The sequence below is a fragment of the Triticum aestivum genome, chromosome 1D, assembly GCF_018294505.1.
Source record: "Triticum aestivum cultivar Chinese Spring chromosome 1D, IWGSC CS RefSeq v2.1, whole genome shotgun sequence".
Classification (NCBI taxonomy): domain Eukaryota; kingdom Viridiplantae; phylum Streptophyta; class Magnoliopsida; order Poales; family Poaceae; genus Triticum; species Triticum aestivum.
This window is the reverse complement of record NC_057796.1, coordinates 308,938,181-308,959,975: the sequence shown is the minus strand read 5'-3', so window position 1 is coordinate 308,959,975 and position 21,795 is coordinate 308,938,181.

The following is a 21,795-nucleotide window of genomic DNA, read 5'->3' as shown; positions in this document are numbered from 1 at the left end:
ATTGTCCTCATTGCTGCACAGAAGGCTTATGTCCTTAATGCACCGCTCGGTGTGCTGAACCTCAGCGTCGTCTGTAGATGTTGCGAAACATCTGACATACACGTTTTGATGACTACGTGATAGTTCTAATGGTTTAGAATTGTGGCACCAAAGACGTTTGTGAAACGTCGCAGAACATATGAGATGTTCCGAAGACTGAAATTGGGATTTCAGACTAGTGCCCACGTCAAGAGGTATGAGACCTCTGACAAGTTTCTTAAGCCTACAAACTAAGGGAGAAAAGCTCAATCGTTGAGCATGTGCTCAGATTGTCTGAGTACCACAATCGCTTGAATCGAGTGGGAGTTAATTTCCCAGATGAGATAGTGATAGTTCTCCATAGTCACTGCCACCAAGCTAGTAGAGCTTCGTGATGAACTATAACATATCAGGGATAGTTATGATGATCCTTGAGCTATTCGTGATGTTTGACACCGCGAGAGTAGAAATTAAGAAGGAGCATCAATTGTTGATGGTTAGTAAAACCACTAGTTTAAGAAGGGCAAGGGCAAAAGGGATACTTCATGAAACAGCAAGTCGTTTGCTGCTCCAGTGCAGAATCCCAAGGTTGAACCCAAACCCGAGACTAAGTGCTTCTGTAATGAGGGGAACGGTCACTGAAGCGGAACTACCCTAGATACTTGGTAGATGAGAAGGCGGGCAAGGTCGACAGAAGTATATTGGATATACGTCATATGAATGTGTACTTTACTAGTACTCCTAGCAGCACTAGGGTATTAGATACCGGTTCGGTTGCTAAGTGTTAGTAACTCGAAATAAAGGCTGCGGAATAAACGGAGACTAGCTAAAGGTGAGATGACGATATGTGTTGGAAGTGTTTCCAAGGTTGATGTGATCAAGCATCGCATGCTCCCTCTACCATCGAGATTTGGTGTTTGCGTTGAGCATGATTGGATTATGTTTATCGCAATACGGTTATTCATTTAAGGAGAATAATAGTTACTCTGTTTATTTGAATAATACCTTCAATGGTCTTGCACCTAAAATGAATCTCGATCGTAGTGATACACATGTTCATGCCAAAAGATATAAGATAGTAATGATAGTACCACATACTTGTGGCACTGCCACTTGAGTCATATTGGTATAGAACGCATGAAGAAGCTCCATGTAGATGGATCTTTGGACTCACTCGTTTTGAAAAGAATGAGACATGCGAACCATGTCTATTGGTATATATGCATGAAGAAACTCCATGCAGATGGATCGTTTGGACTCACTTGATTTTGAATCACTTGAGACATGCAAATCATACCACATGGGCAAGATGACTGAAAGGCCTCGTTTTCAGTAAGATGGAACAAGAGAGCAACTTATTGGAAGTAATACATTTTGATGTATGCAGTCCAATGAGTGCTGAGGCATGCAGTGGATATCGTTATGTTCTTACTTCACAGATGATTTGAGTAGATGCTGAGTGTATTTACTTGATGAAACACAAGTCTGAATTATTGAAAGGTTCAAGTAATTTCGGAGTGAAGTTGAAGATCGTCGTGACAAGAGGATAAAATGTCTGTGATATGATCATAGAGATGAGTATCTGAGTTACGAGTTTGGCATACAATTAAGACATTGTGGAAAGTGTCTCACAATTAATACCGCCTGGAACACCATAGTGTGATGGTGTGTCCGAACATCATAACTGCACCCTATTGGATATGGTGCATACCATGATGTTTCTTATCGAATTACCACTATCGTTTATGGGTTAGGCATTAGAGACAAACGCATTCACTTTAAATAGGGCACCACGCAATTCCGTTGAGACGACACCGTTTAGAGAAACCTAAGTTGTCGTTTCTTAAAAGTTTGGGGCTGCGAAGCTTATGTGAAAAAGTTTCAGGCTGATAAGCTCGAACCCAAAGCGGATAAATACATCTTCATAGAAAACCCAAAACAGTTGGGTATACCTCCTATTTCAGATCTGGAAGCAAAAGTAATTGCTTCTAGAAACAGGTCCTTTCTCGAGGAAAAGTTTCTCTCGAAAGAATTGAGTGGGAGGATGGTGGAGACTTGATAAGGTTATTGAACCGTCACTTCAACTAGTGTGTAGCAGGGCACAGGAAGTTGTTCCTGTGGCACCTACACCAATTGAAGTGGAAGCTTATGATAGTGATCATGAAACTTCGGATCAAGTCACTACCAAACCTCGTAGGACGACGAGGATGCGTGCTACTTCAGAGTGGTACGTGATCCTGTCTGAGATATCATGTTGTTGGACAATACTGAACCTACGAGCTATGGAGACGCGATGGTGGGCCCATATTCCGACAAATGGTTAGAAACCATGAAATCCGAGATAAATGGATCTTTGAGAAGAAGACGGACGTGGACGGTAATGTTACCGTCTATGAAGCTCGACTTGTGGCAAAGAGTATTTTCACAAGTTCAAGGAGTTGACTACGATGAGTTTTTCTCATCCGTAGCGATGCTTAGGTCCGTCGGAATCATGTTAGCATTAGCTACATTTATGAAATCTGGCAGATGGATGTCAAAACAAGTTTCCTTACCAGTTTTCGTAAGGAAAGGTTGTATGTGATACAATCAGAAAGGTTTTGTCGATCCTAAGGATGCTAAAAGGTATGCTAGCTCCAGCGATCCTTCCATGGATTAGAGCAAGCATCTCGGAGTCAGAATATACGCTTTGATGGGGTGATCAAAGTTTTTGGGTTTATACAAAGTTTGTTAGAAACTTGTATTTACAATAAAGTGAGTGGGAGCGCTACAACATTTCTAATAAGTATATGTGAATGACATATTGTTGATCCGAAATGATGTAAAATTTCTGGAAAGCATAAAGGGTTGTTTGAAAGGAGTTTTTCAAAGGAAGACCTGGATAAAGCTACTTACATATTGGGCATCAAGATCCATAGAGATAGATCAAGACGCCTGATGATACTTTCAAAAGACAGCACACCTTGACATGATTTTGAAAGAGTTCAAAATAGATCAGCAAAGAAGGAGTTCTTGGCTGTGTTACAAGGTGTGAGTATTGAGTGAGACTCAAGACCTGACCACAGCAGAAGATAGAGAAAGGACGAAGGTCATCCCCTATGCTTTAGACGTAGGCTCTATAGTATGCTATGCTGTGTACCGCACATGTAGTGTGCCTTGCCATGAGTTGGTCAAGAGGGTACAATGGTGATCCGGGAAAGGATCTCATGACAGCGGTCGAACTTATCCTTAGTACCTAGTGGATTAAGGAATTTTCTTGATTATGGAGGTGGAAAGGAGTTCGTCGTAAAGGGTTACGTCGATGCGAACTTTGACACTAATCCGGATGACTCTGAGTAGTAAACCGGATTCGTATAGTAGAGCAATTATTTGAAATGGCTCCAAATGGCGCGTGGTAGCATCCACAAAGATGACATAGATATTCGTAAAGCACACACGAATCTGAAAGGTTCAGACCCGTTGACTAATAACCTCTCTCACAAGCATAACATGATCAAACCAGAACTCATTGAGTGTTAATCACATAGAGATGTGAACTAGATTGTTGACTCTAGTAAACTCTTGGGTGTTGGTCACATGGTGATGTGACCTGTCAGTGTTAATCACATGGTGATGTGAACTAGATTATTGACTCTAGTGCAAGTGGGAGACTGTTGGAAATATGCCCTAGAGGCAATAATAAATAGGTTATTATTATATTTCCTTGTTCATGATAATCGTTTATTATCCATGCTAGAATTGTATTGATAGGAAACTCAGATACATGTGTGGATACATAGACAACACCATGTCCCTAGTAAGCCTCTAGTTGACTAGCTCGTTGATCAATAGATGGTTACGGTTTCCTGACCATGGACATTGGATGTCGTTGATAACGGGATCACATCATTAGGAGAATGATGTGATGGACAAGACCCAATCCTAAGCCTAGCACAAGATCGTGTAGTTCGTTTGCTCAGAGCTTTTCTAATGTCAAGTATCACTTCCTTAGACCATGAGATTGTGCAACTCCCGGATACCGTAGGAATGCTTTGGGTGTGCCAAACGTCACAACGTAACTGGGTGGCTATAAAGGTGCACTACGGGTATCTCCGAAAGTGTCTGTTGGGTTGGCACGAATCGAGACTGGGATTTGTCACTCCGTGTAAACGGAGAGGTATCTCTGGGCCCACTCGGTAGGACATCATCATTATGTGCACAATGTGACCAAGGAGTTGATCACGGGATGATGTGAGTTACGGAACGAGTAAAGAGACTTGCCGGTAACGAGATTGAACAAGGTATAGGGATACCGACGATCGAATCTCGGGCAAGTAACATACCGATGGACAAAGGGAATTGCATACGGGATTGATTGAATCCCTGACATCGTGGTTCATCCGATGAGATCATCGTGGAACATGTGGGAGCCAACATGGGTATCCAGATCCCGCTGTTGGTTATTGACCGGAGAACGTCTCGGTCATGTCTGCATGGTTCCCGAACCCGTAGGGTCTACACGCTTAAGGTTCGATGACGCTAGGGTTATAGGGAAAGTATATATGTGGTTACCGAATGTTGTTCGGAGTCCCGGATGAGATCCCGGACGTCACGAGGAGTTCCGGAATGGTCCGGAGGTAAAGATTTATATATGGAAAGTTGTTGTTCGGGTTCCGGGAAAAGTTCGGGTTTTTTCGGTATTGTACCGGGAAGCTTCCAGAAGGTTCCGGAGGATTCCGGAGGGGTCCGGAGGTCCGGAAAATGTTCCACCACGTCCAATACAGCAGCATGGGCTGTAAGGGGGCGCCCTAGCCTTAATGGGCCAGGGGCACCAGCCCCCCCAAGGCCCATGCGCATGGGAGAGGGGAAACCCTAAAGGGGAGGGCCTCCACTTGACTTGGGAGGCACTCCTCCCCCCTTTGGCCGCCCCCCAAGCCCCATCTAGGGCTGGCCGCACCCCTTGAAGGGGGAAACCCTAGATGGGGGCGCAGCCCTCCCCCTCCCCTATATATATTGAGGTTTTGGGGCTGCCATAGACATGAGAACGTCTCCTTTTGGCGCAGCCCTACCCCTCTTCTTCCTCCTCCTCTCCCGCGGTGCTTGGCGAAGCCCTGCGGGATTGCCACGCTCCTCCACCACCACCATGCCATCGTGTTGCTGCTGGATGGAGTCTTCCCCAACCTCTCCCTCTCTCCTTGCTGGATCAAGGCGTGGGAGACGTCACCGGGCTGCACGTGTGTTGAACGCGGAGGCACCGTTCTTTCGGTGCTTAGATCGGAATCAACCGCGATCTGAATCGCTACGAGTACGACTCCCTCATCCGCGTTCTTGCAACGCTTCCGCATCGCGATCTACAAGGGTATGTAGATTCACTCCCCTTCCCCTCGTTGCTAGATTACTCCATAGATTGATCTTGGTGATGCGTAGAAAATTTTGAATTTCTGCTACGTTCCCCAACAAATAGTACTTACTACAGACAAGCAAAGTTGCACTAACTAAACTCTGCAGACTATTTCTTGCCACTGACCTACGGGATGAACCCCGCATAACTGACTAGGCCATGGACTTCATGTGAGATGTCTACATGCACCATCACCATCTTGTCAACCTTGGAGAACCTAACAGAGTGGTCTTTCCACTCATAAACATGATGATGAAGACAGGCCGCATCAGATTTGTTGGGAAGCTTTACAAGAACCACACCCTTCGTAATCGAAGGCACAGCCAGGAAATTGTTGTGGTCAAGTACAGCCTCGAGAACACGCCTGACAACAATGCTACAGGAAAACACTAGTTCAGGACACGTGGTGACAAGGACACGGCAGCTGGATAGTTCAGCAGTAGAACTCATCATCAGGTCTTCCAGTTCACACGGCATGACTTTGAGGACTTCATCTCCACCGCGGACCTGGTTCTAATTCAAACAGAAACCATATTTTATTACTACCTCCGTTCAGAAATATAATATGATTTTCGATATTATACTCCATATACGACTACGTATACGCACAGAAATGAGTGAACACAGACACTAGAACATGTCTTCAAAGGCATGAGAGCAGAGGGATTACATGCAATATCCATAACACAAGTTACTGAGGCAAATATACCCTCTTAAAAGGTAGCATTGATGTTCATAAAGTACTCCCTTCGTCCCAAAATTCTTGTCTTAGATTTGTCTAGATACGGATGTATCAAGTCACATTTTAGTATTAGATACATCCGTATCTAGACAAATCTAAGACAAGAAATTTGGGACAGAGGGAGTAGTTGAAAGTAATCTATAAGAAATCAGTGTCAACCTCTCGCATGTTTTGGTCAAAAGAGGAATTTAGAACCGTCATTTGGCACACTAAAATCACATGCAAGATCACCCAGAAAGTTGTACTGCCAGTACTAGTATTGCGTGTTAGATGAAAAAACACGATCAAGATCGAGAAAAAGATCGTCAACAAGAGACATTACCTGGACTTGCTTAATGAGGGATCCCGGAGAGGGGGGCTTGGACAGGGCGATGGCTTTGAGCTTGTCTGCGGTAGTCTCAGCAGGGTGCTTGCGCTTCTTCGTACCATGAGCCTCGACGGTTTTGGCCAGAGCCATAGACATCACGTCGGCCGGTGCTCCGGCGTCCATCCAAGAGAGGAAGCTGAGAGAGAAGAGTGAAAGGAGGAACGAGATGAGGGAGAAGCAAAGCGAGTGGGGGTTTTCTTCAAGAGAGGAAGTTGAGAGAGAAGAGTGAAATGATGGTTGCTTCGTCCGTCCAACTTACTGCTGGAAAGGAGGGGGTTTTGTGATTTGACGGCTCATTGGGCATTACTGCGGCGGTTCGATCGGGGTAGTCTACTGTTACTCTACTACGGAGTAATTTAGTGCATGGCTGGTGGACCCAGGTGCTGGCTGTCCCACACGTCGGCGAAAGTGAGTAATTTAGTGCATGGCTGGAGGAGGATCTGCACGGTAGAGCGTGTCCATTATTTTTCTGAAGAAAAAAAAGATTATAGCAAGCGTTTCCACTCTTACGACGGAGGAGTGCGAAACACGGCAGCCACTTGAACATACACAGTGCTCCTACTACTAGGCATGTGCAGTGGTTCATACGTCAGTACTACACAATCTTGTTGCTAGTGTAGTGAGATATGACGATAACAAATGATGTTGTGCGCATGTCAACTACTCCTATATGTAACATAGTACCACTTTTTCGACTGTCCGGTCGAGAATGAACGGTGAGATCAATGTTAACAGAACTAGGTCCACAGCGCACGGAGAGTACGGTGCTACAGTACTCCGCGAAACATGAACCATATGAAGCACGAATAGTGTTAGGCAGGGTGTATGAAGGGTGCACGGGATGGGAGAAAAAGTTCCCTTCTCGACCCACTTTTGGGTGTTTGGCAGAGTGCATGAAGGGTGCATGAGTCCACACTAGTAGGTTGACAAAAATACACGAAGAGGAAACAACTATATTGAGATGAGAATGCAACCAAACACACCCACATGCTTTGTGCTACAGTGACTGATCTGCACCGTCTGACTTTGATCCAACGGTCGTGTTGCGCCGAGACATGGACATGCCCATGCAGAGGGCGCCTAAAAACCACCGAAGTCCCTCTGCTTCTCGAGGCGCACGACGTTGGTGATGCAGGGTGCAACCGCCCGCAGAGCCCGCTCCCGGTCGACGGGAGCCAGCTCGTCAAAGACGGCGTCCAATGGCACGAATGGATTCCGGTGACGGAGCCCTGAAAGGATTCGCCCGGCAACAGCGACGGCAGCCCGCAACCCCTCCTTGTCCAGCTCAGCCCCCACCATCGCGCGGAGACGGCTCAGCTCCTCGGAGATATGGGTGAAGAAGGAGACCAGGTCAGGAAGCCGCAGCTCGTTGAAGTCGACCGGGTGGTCGAACGGGTTTAGCCCAACGGCCGGCATCGTCGCGCTGGCATGGCGGTAGGCATCGCGCAGCCGCAACACGTGTGTGGAAACTTGGTTCACCAAGTGGCTGAGGCGATCCTGGACCTCATCAGGATCGGCCCGCTCGCGCTCCAGCCGGCTCCCCTGACGGCCTATCGTATCTCCCGCTTTCTGCAGCAACGCCACCGATGCCTCGAGCATCTTTGTGGTGGACGCCTGCCGCTTTTGAAGCTCCGTGAACTCCCGCACATAACGGAGGAGCATGGCACTCCTCTCCTCCTTGAGCTCACGGAGCTCCACGTCCTTGGCCCTGAGCTCCGCATCCTTGGCATGGAGCTCCTGTGTCAGGCGCCTCACCTCGGACTCCGTGATCTGCTGCGCCGCCATGGCACCAGGTAGAAGCAATGGGGAGAGGAAGCAAAGGGGGTGAAATGGCTGAAAGGCAATGCAATCTACGGGAAGGCGGAGGGAGCGGGGAATCTTTTGGTTTTCACCACGGTAAAACACTAGTCGACGACTTCTCACATCAGGGAGCAGTGGGTTTTTATAGGCGGAGTCATCATGACTAATTGCTGCCGCGCCTGCTCCTGTCAATCAAAAAATTAAAAATCCTGCCGTGCCTGCTCCCGTCAATAAAAAAAATTAAAAATCCTGCCGCACCCAAACACCAGAGCAACGCCGCGGTGGATATTTTAATTTACCTGCCGGCAAGTAGATAAAAAAAGGGGTGAAAAAACAAATGTGGCGGCGGCCTAGCTAATCGGTCGAACTAGCCCAACTAGCTAGCCACCGTGCTTCACTGATGTACTCGGCGGGAAAGGTGGTCTTTCGTGATTTGACGGCTCATTTACTTGCTTCGGCGCTACGACCGAGGAGGACCCAGAAAACGCGCGGTAGGGCGTCCCACGTCTGGAAGAATATATGCGTGCACCACCCGGGAGGACCCCGAAACCGCGCGGTAGGGTGTGCCGCGTCTCGGCACGGAGGAAAAATGTGCGTGTAAAAATATACTGTATCAGACATAGTACCTATGGTTCGACCTCGGGACCCAGCCAGTCGGTCGAAAACACCCCACTAGCCACACAGCTTCATCATGCAAACGTGGCACGGAGGATAGATGTGGTTAGCTCCGTCTCGACCAGCCACAACGCCTCTTGTTCTAGGAGATTCTTCTATTTTCCAAGCTTTTTTAGTTGTAATAACACCACGGCAAGCTAGCGCCGCTCTTTGTGTGTGCCCGTGCAAATGTTAGACGATGGAGAGAAGAGAGTTTGAGATCGCAGGCCTGGGACCCACCAGTAAGTGAGACAACGGTCATGCACGTGTTGACGAGGCACTCCCTCTACTCTACTCAACGCAAGTACTGTATAAAATCAAGTTATGGGACAAAGCCAACAACCGTTCATTTTTTCAGGCTATCGACTTACACTTTGTAGTCCAGGTTGCCAGTTCGAATCTCATCTTTCAGATTTGTTAGTTTTAGGTCCAAATTTGATTAATGACAAGTGGGACCCCCGTGTGTTGTTCCGATATTTCAGTGTAGGATGGTCTTTTTGAACAAACACTTTGCGCGGTTAGACAAGTAACGGCACGAGTTACACGTATTTTGCAAGTTTACAAACAAAAATGACAGCGGCATAGAATATCACATCCACCCCGCAGCTTAGATACTATGGTGATACGAGTTTTTACACAGTTGGAAGTGAGATCCAATGGCTTGGGAGTAGTCTTTGTAATTATGCGCAATTTCCAAACTCTCCAAAGGTTTTTTTTGGAGATAAAACATTCAGGCCTTGTGTGTGCCGCTGCATCTTCGATCCAACGGCTCCCCGGTGCTCATATTTGGTGCTCCCCGTAGCTTAATTACCCGCTACAGTGATATGAGCATCTAGGTCGTATGATCAGTGATCAGATGGCACATGCGTAGTACTTGTACTTTCTGCGCATTTCCTAAACTCTATCAGCCGTATATTGCAAAAACATTCAAACCTCCTACTGTGGGCCGTTAGATCTCAGTGAACTCGTATCACCATAGAATCTACGGTGCGGGAGCAGCTCATACTCTCCCGTGCGAGAAAACATAAGGTGCTATCGCAGCTTGGATGCTACGGTGATACGAGCTTGGAGGTCGTTTGATCTGAGATCCAATGGCATCTGAGCAGTCTTTCTGCTTGTAAGCAGTGGCCGAACTCTTTTGGGGCTTTTCTGCAAAAAACCATTCGAACCACCGAGGAGGTGTTGGGTCACAAATCCAATGTCTCCGAAGAGCTTGTATCACCAAAGCATCTAAGGTGTGGTAGCACATGATATTCTTACATACAGGAGAATATGATGTCCTCCTTCATCTTAGATGCTACGGTGATACGAGTTTCGAGGTCGTTGGATATGGGATCAAAGGGCATCTAAGTAGTTTTTGTACAAATTGTGTGCAATTCTCAAACTCATCAAGGTTTCCTGCAAAAATATTAAGACACATCATGTGAGCTGCTATATCTCAGATCTACAAGCTCCAAGCAACTCGTATCGGCATATAGCATCTAAGGTATGGGGGCACATGATATTCTCCCGGGGAGGAGGGGTGGGGGTGCACAACCAATCGGTGGTTGGGAGGGTGGGGACAAATATAATCTAAACAACCCTAAACAGAGCTCCACAATTTTATCTAAGGTCGAGGGGTTGACCCCCGACAATCATAGCTCCGCCTAAACACAACATTTGCATGTACTGTAGTACTAGACTTAATATTCATGTTTCAGTTTCATGTTCATTTTAAATATTGAACTGAGGACCATGGATGTCTTACATTTTACTCCCTTCGTTCCTAAATATTAGTCTTTTTAGAGGCTTCAAATGGACTGGCACATACGGATGTATATAGACATATTTTAGAGTCTAGATTCACTCATTTTGCTCCGTATGTAGTCACTTGTTGAACTCTCTAAAAGACTAATATTTAGGAATAGAAGGAGTATTTTTGAATTCGTGTCATACATGCATGGTTTGGAAAAATAGATGCACTATACTTATTGGATTGTTGTTGTGTTCGTGCGTGTGTGTCTCTATGTGTGTGTGTGTGTGTGGTCATATGCTTGATACATACAAAGTTTTCTCACCTCCATATTGTTCATCTTTTAAATTTGAATTTGCATTGGAAAACTTATTAGGGATACCATGAAATGTGAAATCCACGTTGAGATCACTATATCACAAACTCACTCTAATTCAACAACTCGTCATAAATCAATTACCACGTTGAGATTAGTATTTGCAAGGAAAATACGGGTATTGTAATACACATAGATTCGTTTGGCAATTTAAAAGGTTCCTTTCATATTCTCGAATGGTAGGACCCAACGGCATACCAGCCAGACCTTGGCTCGTGTTGATCCTAAAAAAAACCGGGCTCGTGTCCTTCGGTGGCGTGCATGGTACGCACATTAGGCAACCCCAACCAGTCGAGCCTCAGCGTTTCAAGTCGAAATATCTGGCGGCCAGAATTCCAGCCCTAGGAAATTCCCCTCATGTCCCCGGTCCATAATGACTACCGATGAACAACGGAGGGATGCTTTAGTAACTAGACAACGTTACCTACCGTGCCGAGCACGGTTCAATTCCCTCGGTCGCCGCTCGTCAAGGTCACCCGTCAACTGCATTGCCTAGTACTACTACTACACCAGGATGAGCACAGAATTGAGCCCGTTTGTTCGTGCCTAGTACTTGAGTTAATATATCAGGCAATGCACTGGTACGGAGGGATTATCCTTTTACTCTGCATATATAACTTGTCTGAAGTCTAACTAAGCAAAATGTTTGACCAAATCCTTTCTTAAGAAATACAACAGGACAGATGTACGGCTTGAAAATTTATTGCATGATGCAGGTTATGATATTGTTTCGAATCCTGGATCTTAAATTTCAGAAAATCCAAAAGTGAGCATAAATTCTTGAAACTAAGCATGGTCACGTGATATGGCACAAATATTACTTCGTAAGTTTTTTCTTCAATTTGAGACAAGCTGCGTATGACAAGTTGCACAAATGAAGAGCCAAGGTATTTTGGAACAAAGACCTGTCACGTTAAGGCGAACGCTTTCACTATTGAAACCGTGGGCGTTTACGTGCCGCCACGAGTCCCCGCTTCTCATCGGCAGGTGCCGTCCGAGCAAGCGTGTGAGTCGACGGGAGGCGTGCGAGCAGACCGCTGCACCGGCTGTCAGGGAGGCGTGCGAGCTTACCGCTGTGCAGGCTCACCGGGAGGCGAGCCCTTTGACCAGGCTCCGCCGCCCACCGTCGTCCCAACTGCTCCCACTTTTAATGTCGCCGGCGCCGCAGTTTAAAATCAACCCCGCACTACCCGGTATCGCTACAATCCTCTCTCTTCCTCTCCGATTCTCCTGTCGTCTACCTCCAACTAGCCTGACCTAAACGTACGCCATGCCGCATCACGATGGTCTGCCCTTAGTGTTCTAGTTTCTTGAGGAAGACACCCAGCCGGAGTCTCAAGAACATAAGGTGCTTTGGGACGAGCTTGAACTGGCCTTGCGGGAAGACGCCGCGCCTGTCCCCGCTCCCGTTCCGGCTCCCGTCGCCCCGACTGCGCCAGCGCCCATCCCCGTGGCATTGATGGGCTGGGAGCTGCACATTGTCGCCGAGCTTGATCCCACGGGGTTCCACGAGGTCCCCGCCGACTTTCACGCGCCCGTGCACCTGCCAGCGCATGCGCCTGCGCGTGCACTGACGCGCACGCCCGTGCACCTGCCAGCGCATGCGCCTGCGCGTGCACTGACGCGCACGCCCGTGCCGGTGCCCGTGCACCTGCCAGCGCATCCGCCTGTGCATGCACTGACGTGCGTGCCCGTGCCGGTACCCGTGCACACGAATGTCTCCGCCGCGCCGTTGACAGCGCCTGTCCCCGCGCGGGTGCCAGTGCCCCCCTCAGCGGCATGGATGGCCGCCGTCGACCGCTTCCTTGCACCAACGCCAGTCGCCTCCTCCCGCCAGTTGACTCGCTCCGTAGTCCAGAATATTTTGGCCTTCCTTGAAGCTAGGACAACGTCCAGGAGTACGCCAACAACGGTGCAAGACACCGCCGTCGCCGTCGGTCAGTGGCCCGACGACACACAGAGCACGACAGAGGAGCCGCTTCCCACCGCAAGACGCCCCCGCCGCCGCCGCGTAATCTAAATTTGCCAGGAAAAACGTTCGGATTGCCATGCTTAAAATCCGAACGTTTATCATTTCTGTTTATTTTATATCGATAGTCGTATAATTTAAAGTCGGAGTCAGACTGAATGAAATGTATGGTTTGATCGATTGAATGTTCTGCTAGAGCCGTATCAAATTAAATATAAAACGTCATCAAGCCACATGTATTCCTTGTCATCCAACGACCTAGACTGCTTCAATGTCGAGTGCTCAACACGTTTAGCGTGCAGTTAATTTCATGCCAAAAATAGTGCTAATCACATGACAACACGCAAATAATATCCTAGTAGTTAATATCCGCATGCACTTAATATACTTCCAAATTAACGTGCATTGCACGTACACACTGACTAGTGCTGCTAGTACGTGAAACTGGTGCCGTGACTTGTGAACGCGTCCAGATATGGTCAACGGCAACATCGCCCGCGAGTTCTTCCTGTTTGCCCGTGCGTCTAAACGCAGAAGGGGAGGAGAGAGAGAGCACACATGGAACCCACCAGTAAGTGAAGGCGAATAGTACTAAAAATAATATTACATGTTATCCATTAATTAGGCTGTGGTAATATAAAAACATTATGTGAACAAAGGGGGTACAACAAACATTGCTATTCTACGTATGTTGCCTATTGACGTGCGGCTTGAAGGCCCGGTCGCATGTTCGATCCTCGTCCTTTATTTTTTAATTTGTATATGGGTCCAAATTTGTTTCATGACATGTGGGCCCCTCGGTGTGTAGTTTGTAGCACTTTAATTTGTGGGTCGAAATTTGTTCCATTCCAAGTGGACTATCGGTGTGTAGTTTTGTAGCTTATTTATAATAATTAAAGAGAACAACGTAGTTTTTTCAATAATACCATGGTGCGACGTTGAAGGCGAGAAAGGACGTGCTAGAGAGCGATGACCGAGCCAGAGGGAAATCAACTAGGGGAGTTGCGTGGGTTGCAACGGTGTTTGGAGTAGTTGTGGGCCGAATGCTACGAAAATATAATCTAAACCGACCGGAATAAATGCCTACACAAATTAATCCAAGGTTGGAGTGCCCCTCGCAATGTAAATAGCTTCGGCTTTGCGAGGGATGGAGAGGTAGTAGCTTCAACGCGTGGAAGATACGGTGTGAGAAAGCGAGGTCAATCGAGAGACATATAGATAGAGAGACAAAGTGAGTGTGGTCCGACATTCATTGAACAAATATATATGCTCTGGAGAGATATTGTCCGATTGAGCTTTTTGGCAAGGGTGAGGGCTGTAAGATAGAGCTTGAGAGATGATCCAGTCACAGACGTGTAGATATATTTTGTGCGTGGGAGGAAGCAAGGTCAACCGATCACATAGGGTCGCCGTGCGATCGAAAGAGTGAGACGGGTTGGAGAGAGTGACCTAGATAGACGATGTGCGTGAGAGAGTATACAATGTGAATAGGTCGAATTGGGCTCAAACATGGTGATATATCGTTTTTGTCCGAGAAAGAGCGAGGTCAATCGAGACATACGGAGAGAGAGAGAGATTGAGTGAGCGTGGCCCACCATGAGGTCGAAAGAGTGGCGGCGGCTTGGATGGACTGACCTAGATAGACAATCTGCGTGAGAGAGTATAGAGTGTGTCGATCGAGGCCCGAACAGGGAGATATATCATTTGTGTGTGAAAGAAAACGAGGTTAAATGAGACTCAGATAAAGAGAGCGAGATTGAGCGAGTGTGGCCCGCCGTGCGGAAGAAAGAGTGAGACAGTCTCGAGGGAGTGACCTAGATATACAACGTGCGTGCGTGCGCACGAGAGGTTGGGGGGGCTAGATAGGCAATGCATGTATTTAGCGCGAGAGGGTGAGAGGGAGAGGGGGGAGAGAGAGAGAGAGCTCGGCATGGGGTGCAATGGCGGGTGTGTGAGGTAAATACATTTGGTAACAGAGTGGAAAAAGGGGTTGTGTAGTTGAGAGACTTAGAGATTGAAACATGGAGAAAGAATGAACGTGTGTTGGAAACCGATAGCTTCCTAAGGTGGTTAGGAGAGGAAGATTGACCGATACAGGAAGTATGTAGCGTTTGTGCGGGGGGGGGGGCGCTAAAAACAACATTTGAATGTACATAGTACGAGACTTAATATCGATGTTTCAATTCGGTGTACATTGTAAGATTTGAACCGAGGACCAGGCATACGGGTAATTATTTCGAATTCGTGCCATACTAAGTTTCGAAAAGTTGACATTGACTCAGTTTGTTGTGCTATTTTGTAGGTCATATGTTTGAATCCATCCAAAAGTTTTCTCACTACCATGGTGTTCATCATATACATATGAATTTGTATTAAAACAGTAGCGTGGATACAGTGAAATGCGAAATCCACGTTAGAATTGGAGATCGCTACGTGACACACACTCTAATTCAAATAACTAACTACGTGACACACACTCTATAAATTGCACACATCTAACCGTGCGGGTACCGTTTCGATTTTTTTTCCAAATAACTCCTCATTAATTAATTTATAGTACTCCCTCTGTTCACTTTTATAAGACCTTGAAGACATTTCAGACAATGTGCAAAACAGTTCATTTTAAGTTGTCTGAAATGACTTACAAAAGTGAACGGATGGAGTATCTCGTTTCGAATGACTAATTATTGCAAGGAAAACACAGGCATGGTAATACATACAGATTCGTTTGCAAATGAAAGAAGATTCGTTTGCATTCTCAAATTTAGGCGCACCAGGCAGACCAGGGTCGTGTCGGGGTGGACGCTACTTCGGTGCCTTAAAGGCAACTGCCTTTGGGTCACTGACATGTGGGCCAGCCACCTGTTGGGCCCACATGTCATGGACACAAAGGCAGGTGCCTTAAGGCACCGAAGCATAGTCCTGTCGGGGTGGTCGCGTGTGTCGGACGGACGCGTAGCACCCGGCCACCCCCCCCAAAAAAGGATGATGACAATATAAGTTCGCGCTTCCATGTTTCGGATTGAAATATCTGGCGGCCCCAATTCCAGCCCTGCAAAATCTCTCTTCTCCACCGTCCCCTTCCGCGCCCAGATTGCTCAAATCCCTAATTCGCCGCCAACCCTCGAATTGCCCCTCGTCTCGTCTCTTTCCCCACCGTTCCCCACCTCTGTGCCGGACGATGACGACGAAGACGACGGTCGCGCTTCACCACCGCACCGGAGCTACCTCATCTACGCCCTCGTCCACCGACAACGTCGGCCGCCGCAACTGACGTGCCTCACAGACACCGAGTTCCACCGCATTAGGTGCGCTTCGCCGACGCCGTCTCCCAGCTCACGGGGGCTACTTCACCGAGCACATCGTCGCACCTCCGCCCCCCAAGGCCGTTGGGGCTTCACCAACGGTCTCGTCCACCGCATCGTAGCGCTCCGCTGCCACTTAAGATCTGCATCCGTGCGCGGCCAGCCAACGCCAGCGCATCACCCTCAACGGCTCTGAAGTGACCCGCACTCTAGCTAGGCGAGCATGCCCAAACGCCGGCCCGAACTAGGTATCCACACATCACTCCCTTGTGCACTGTTCCGACAATGTTTGGATATCCTTTCACTGCTCTCTTAGCTTACACGCCTATGCAACTCTGACTTTAACTCTTATTTCTTCTGGAGATATCATCTGAAACAAGCAAATCCATTTTTTAGCGAAGCATGAAGGCGCTACGGGATCTGGTACACATCCTGCACACCCGTATAACCTTGTAAGTATCTGTCCTCGGGTACAACATCAAGGTCGATTCCTCTTATTTGATCAACCATTCGTCGTGTCAAAAATGCAAAGGGGGATGCAAGGAGCACAAGGCCTGCACATCCAAGCAAGTGGTAACATGGACTTGTACATGGAACATCCCAAGCGCAAGCAGAGCTCCAGTGAGCCTATACAACGAGCTAGCGTAAGTCCCTGCATTTCATTTAATTCGTACTGGCATTCATGTATGATTTGCGTGCAGTGGCTGATCCACGAATTCAAGTTACTAGGGGCAAACATTTAACTTAAAAAATACGAAGGCACTTGCACTCCGGAAATCAACATAACTTGAGAAATGTGAAGCTACATGCACTTTGAAAACCAGCTAATGATCCAAAGTAGTTCAGATTATAAACACTAAATGATGCAAGCACCAAAAAACACAAAATGCAACATGGTGTACAAGGACTACAAACATGGTCTATACCTGCTTGAATTATTTGTTCTCTGGCTGAAAATATCGAAGTGTAATTGTATAACCAGTGCGCAAACTGCATATCAATATATCTATCCTGCACAAGTATGCCAATAGTTTCAAACAACAGATTAGAAAAGTATTTATGCTATGTTGTCATGATACGGGGACTTTCTGGTAGATGGCCTCGACGTTTCCTCAAGCTATGAAAATGTACTATAATTTGCTTGTCATCAATGCCTGCAAATCTCCGTCGCTCTCAACATAGTAGATCATCATTAGACACTAAATCCTTCAATGAGCTTGCAAAATGCTTGCATTAGATCCCTCATTAGACACTATATGTTCATCACCAGGAGCATGTAAAATGTTTGCATCAAATCCTTCATTAGCAGTCTGTTCATTAGACACTTCAGGCTCAAGAACAACATGAGCTTGTATGTTTGCACCGGAAACTTGATTAGATACATCAGATTCAGTCAGTTCAGTATTGATTGGGGGAGTTATAAAATAAGTAGAAATTGGTTTCATTTTCTCATAGATTCCCTACATACAAGCAGTTTTACAACACCGTCAGGTTTAACTATTGGCCAGAAATTGAAGAGTTGAATTAGATATAATCCGGGATGTGATGTACCTGCTCGTTGCGCATGCTACTCTTGCAAACTGCGACTGTCCGTTTGTGCAAGCTATATGCCATGCCCGTGCTGCCGCCGCTGCCTCCCATGCAGGCTACACCCAGCGTTGGATCTTCATCTTCTTGTCCTTCCGTTCGCTTGAAGCCCGACAAACGCCCTCCAACGAGGGCGCGAGGAAGTGCTGTGTCCGTCTGTCCAGCGGCGGCTAGGTTAGGAGCGAACCAGACTGGAGGCTGGAGCGAATGAATTGGGATTTTTCCTGCTGTCGATCGATATGGGAGGCGCTCATTTGGGCCGCGAGCCTGCTATAGGGCCTGCCTTGCACTTATGTTATTGGCCCATCCAAATTGAAACATTTTTCTTCATTTTTTACATTGCCTGCTCGTGCGTTGGGACGAACAAAACTAGCATGGGCCAACCTGGACGACTCAAACTAGGTGCACACTTTCCAGCCACCTGAGGCGGCCGCCCATACCAGCCCCTATGGTGGCGTCGCCCCTTTTTGCGTGTATGATTGGATAGTGAAAAATATTCTAGTGGCGCTTTTGATTTACCCACCGAATGGTTGAATTGCTTGTTTCTATGAACTGAGTTCGCCAATAATGTGAAGGATGCCAGTCTTTTCATCCTATTGTAGATTGCTTAGATTTTGATATGCCAAAAGTAATCGCATGAAATGTACAGTAAAAGCCAGTGTGATGTGTTTGGCTACAACTAGTCTGACTACACGTCCTCATATAACATATCAAGGACGCACCATCTTACCAGATTAACCATTCGACTTACCCATGTAGTGTGGGAAGAAAGAAGTATTGGGACTGCGTATCCAAGCAATTGATGCCATGGACTCCTTCGTACAACCTTGTAAGCGAAAAAGAAGTTGCAGTATGCCTGTACAAAGAACTAGCGTAAGTTTAGTTACCTGCTTCTCGGAATTTTAGTTAGCCACTTATTGCAAAATTGTTCAATTACGTTGCTTGGCTTAATTTAGTTTGCTACTGATTACATAATGACACAGCCTGTTAATCATATTGTAGACTACGCCTATCTATGTGTTTGATACTTACTGTTAAGAATTACCTGTTTGCCTTAACTTAAATATCTACTTGTTTGTTTAACTGCTTTGCTGCTGCAACAACGGGTTACAATGATGTTAATAACTACTTTTCAGCATCCAATTGAAACTCTTTAATTCCTTGTTTGTTTAACTAGGTTGCTGTTATAACTCTCAGTTGAGATGTTTTGCTAACTTCAACTTTTCTGAATCCAATCGGAACTTTAATGGCAAAACAGGTTAGCCCAAGATCAAAGAGCGAGGTCCCCATGGACGTTGCATCATCCCACAGCAGTGGCACCGGCCCAATCGTGCATTATGAATTGCCAACTGCTGATGCTCTAGAGGCTAAACTAGTGGTAGAAAGAGATTCTGCTTCTGCACTTAGAGATGAAGTTGACATGTTGAGGAAGCAAAGAACACAATCACAAGTAGTACTCAAGACAACCATTAAATATTTGGTGGATTTCAAAATGAAGCAAGCTGAGACTGACCAGATTGTTAAGGTCCTGAAGGAAAAAAGGAAATTAAATTCCTACTTGGTAAATCATAGGTGAAATGTTCTTTCCATAGTTGAATAACCTTTGTGTTGTCTGTTCATGTAATCAATCAAACCATTTGTTTTAGAGATCATGTAATAATTGTTTTTTTTTGTTTTTTGGTTTGTAATTTTATTTGAGCACAAGTCTGTATTAATTGATAAGACTCGAAGACATTTCATTTGGATTGCTGTGCCAGACCTACAAATATGCCAATCGGGCTGAATGTGCATTCAGCAATAGTAGTAGTATAGATGGACCATAAGTGGCACGCATCGGAAAGGGCCAAGATGCTTGCTAAAAAAAGGATGCTGTTGTAGCCAAAAAAAAGTACAACGGCCTGGCTTATGTATGTTAGTTGATATTATTGATCCATATACTCTATAAGTGTTTATATGTCTGTTAGTTCTGTACATTCTTGGTTGATTGACTCGGTATTTGAATCTTGATACATCGCTTGTGTACATATCTAAATGGGAGTACACATTATGCTGCGTGTGACATTTGAGTTGGACATGAAGTGTTCCAAATATTGGAATTCACCTTAAACTGGATTCTAGTTTCTGAATTTGAGTATCGGCATTTGTAAACCATATTCATATATGACAGTGGAATACATCTTTGTCGTCCTTTTGAAGATATATAAAAACACATAGAATGATTTATAAAGATTCATATAGGAATACAAAATGGATTCGAATTTAGTTGCCAGGGTAAACGTGGATGCTTATTGTCCCAAAATTCGAAAGAAGCAGCAAAATGTCCACTCCCACGTCGGCTGCCCGAAGCCAAGTGTTTGGGAGATGGAAATTACTGTCTACCCATTACACGGACAATCCATCGGCCCGATTTCCACTGCTCTAAATAGGGGTAGGTTAGTAACTTCAATTAGACGTGACACGACCGCCTCTGAGCCCATTCCGACACGGTGGTCGTCAAACATGGGCGGCAAAACTCATTTCATTCAAGCTCGTCCGAAAGACCTCTATTTCTCCCTCCATTCCCCATTCATACACGGTGGGCGGAAAAACAAACTCGACTCGGCCGAAATCAATGTAGGCAAATATTTTCAATAGGGGTAGGTTTGTAACTTCACTCAGACGTGACACAACCGCCCTACCTGTCAGCCCCGTTCATACACCGTGGGTGCCAACCATGGGCGCCAACCACCCTCTCCTCGCCCGAAATCACTCTGGGCAAATATTGGCGAGATGCGAGATACCGTCCTATCCCCAATCGACGAGACGTCCAAATTTTAAACGGGGGCTATGTTCGTAACTTTCCCATATTTCAGACAGGCGCGTCCCAAAAACATGGTTCCCCGTACCTCTCCCTCCATTTTCCCATTCATACACCGTCCGCGCTAGAACACCCCATCCCCACACCAGCCTCCGTCCGCCACCCCATCCATCGCCGCCGTCCTCCACCACATCCATCGCCACCGTCCTCCACCATGCCGGAGCGCCTACCAAGACTGCGTCGTCCATTGCTAGAGATGGACGTTTCTCATCCACGGCGACAGACCAATAGCCTTGCATCGCGTCCTCTCGCTTCATCGGCGCCGTCGTCCTCTTTGCCGGGGCCGCTCACACGACCTTCTCTTCCACCACAACGGGACTTATCCCCCGATGCACCCGTCTACCGTCGCAGATCTACTTCAACGCCACCGACAGCCATCGCACCCCTGATGCCTACACGGCGCCGCAAGAGAGGTGGTACTTCATATCTCCTCAACTTTTTGATCTCAACCAGAAAATAGATCTTAACTTGGTTACTCTACTTTCTTTTCAGCTCTTAGAATTTAGTTCTTAGTTCGAAGCAAACAATGGATGCTAAATATCATTTCTCCGGTTTGCAGCTTCAAATCTGCCATGGCACAGCCATAATTGGTTTAATTGATCATGCTTAGGGTTTAATTGATCATGTTGGTTCCGTGGTGGTTTCTTTAATAGAAATCGGAGGGGAAACCCTCTTTTGCTAAAAAAATATGCTTAGAGTTTCCCCCTTTTATGATCACTATACGATCAGAATACGTGCTTCGTGTCATAATAACACTACTCCACCCATCAAGCTAAACAAGCTTAGTTGTTCAAATACGAACCTGATATTATTAAAACAGAGTTGTTTAATTGGTCAGCTAAATGTTCCTAAATTAGTTTCGAAAATGCATGTTCGCCGCTCGGGTGTGTATCTCTACAGGGTGCCCACGGTGGGCCGGCCCACCCTGGGATTTTGGGTCGTCCCAGGCCCCAATTCCCCTCTGTTCTGCTGCGCGCTTCCGATCTCTACTCGCCTCGAGCCGCCTGCCTC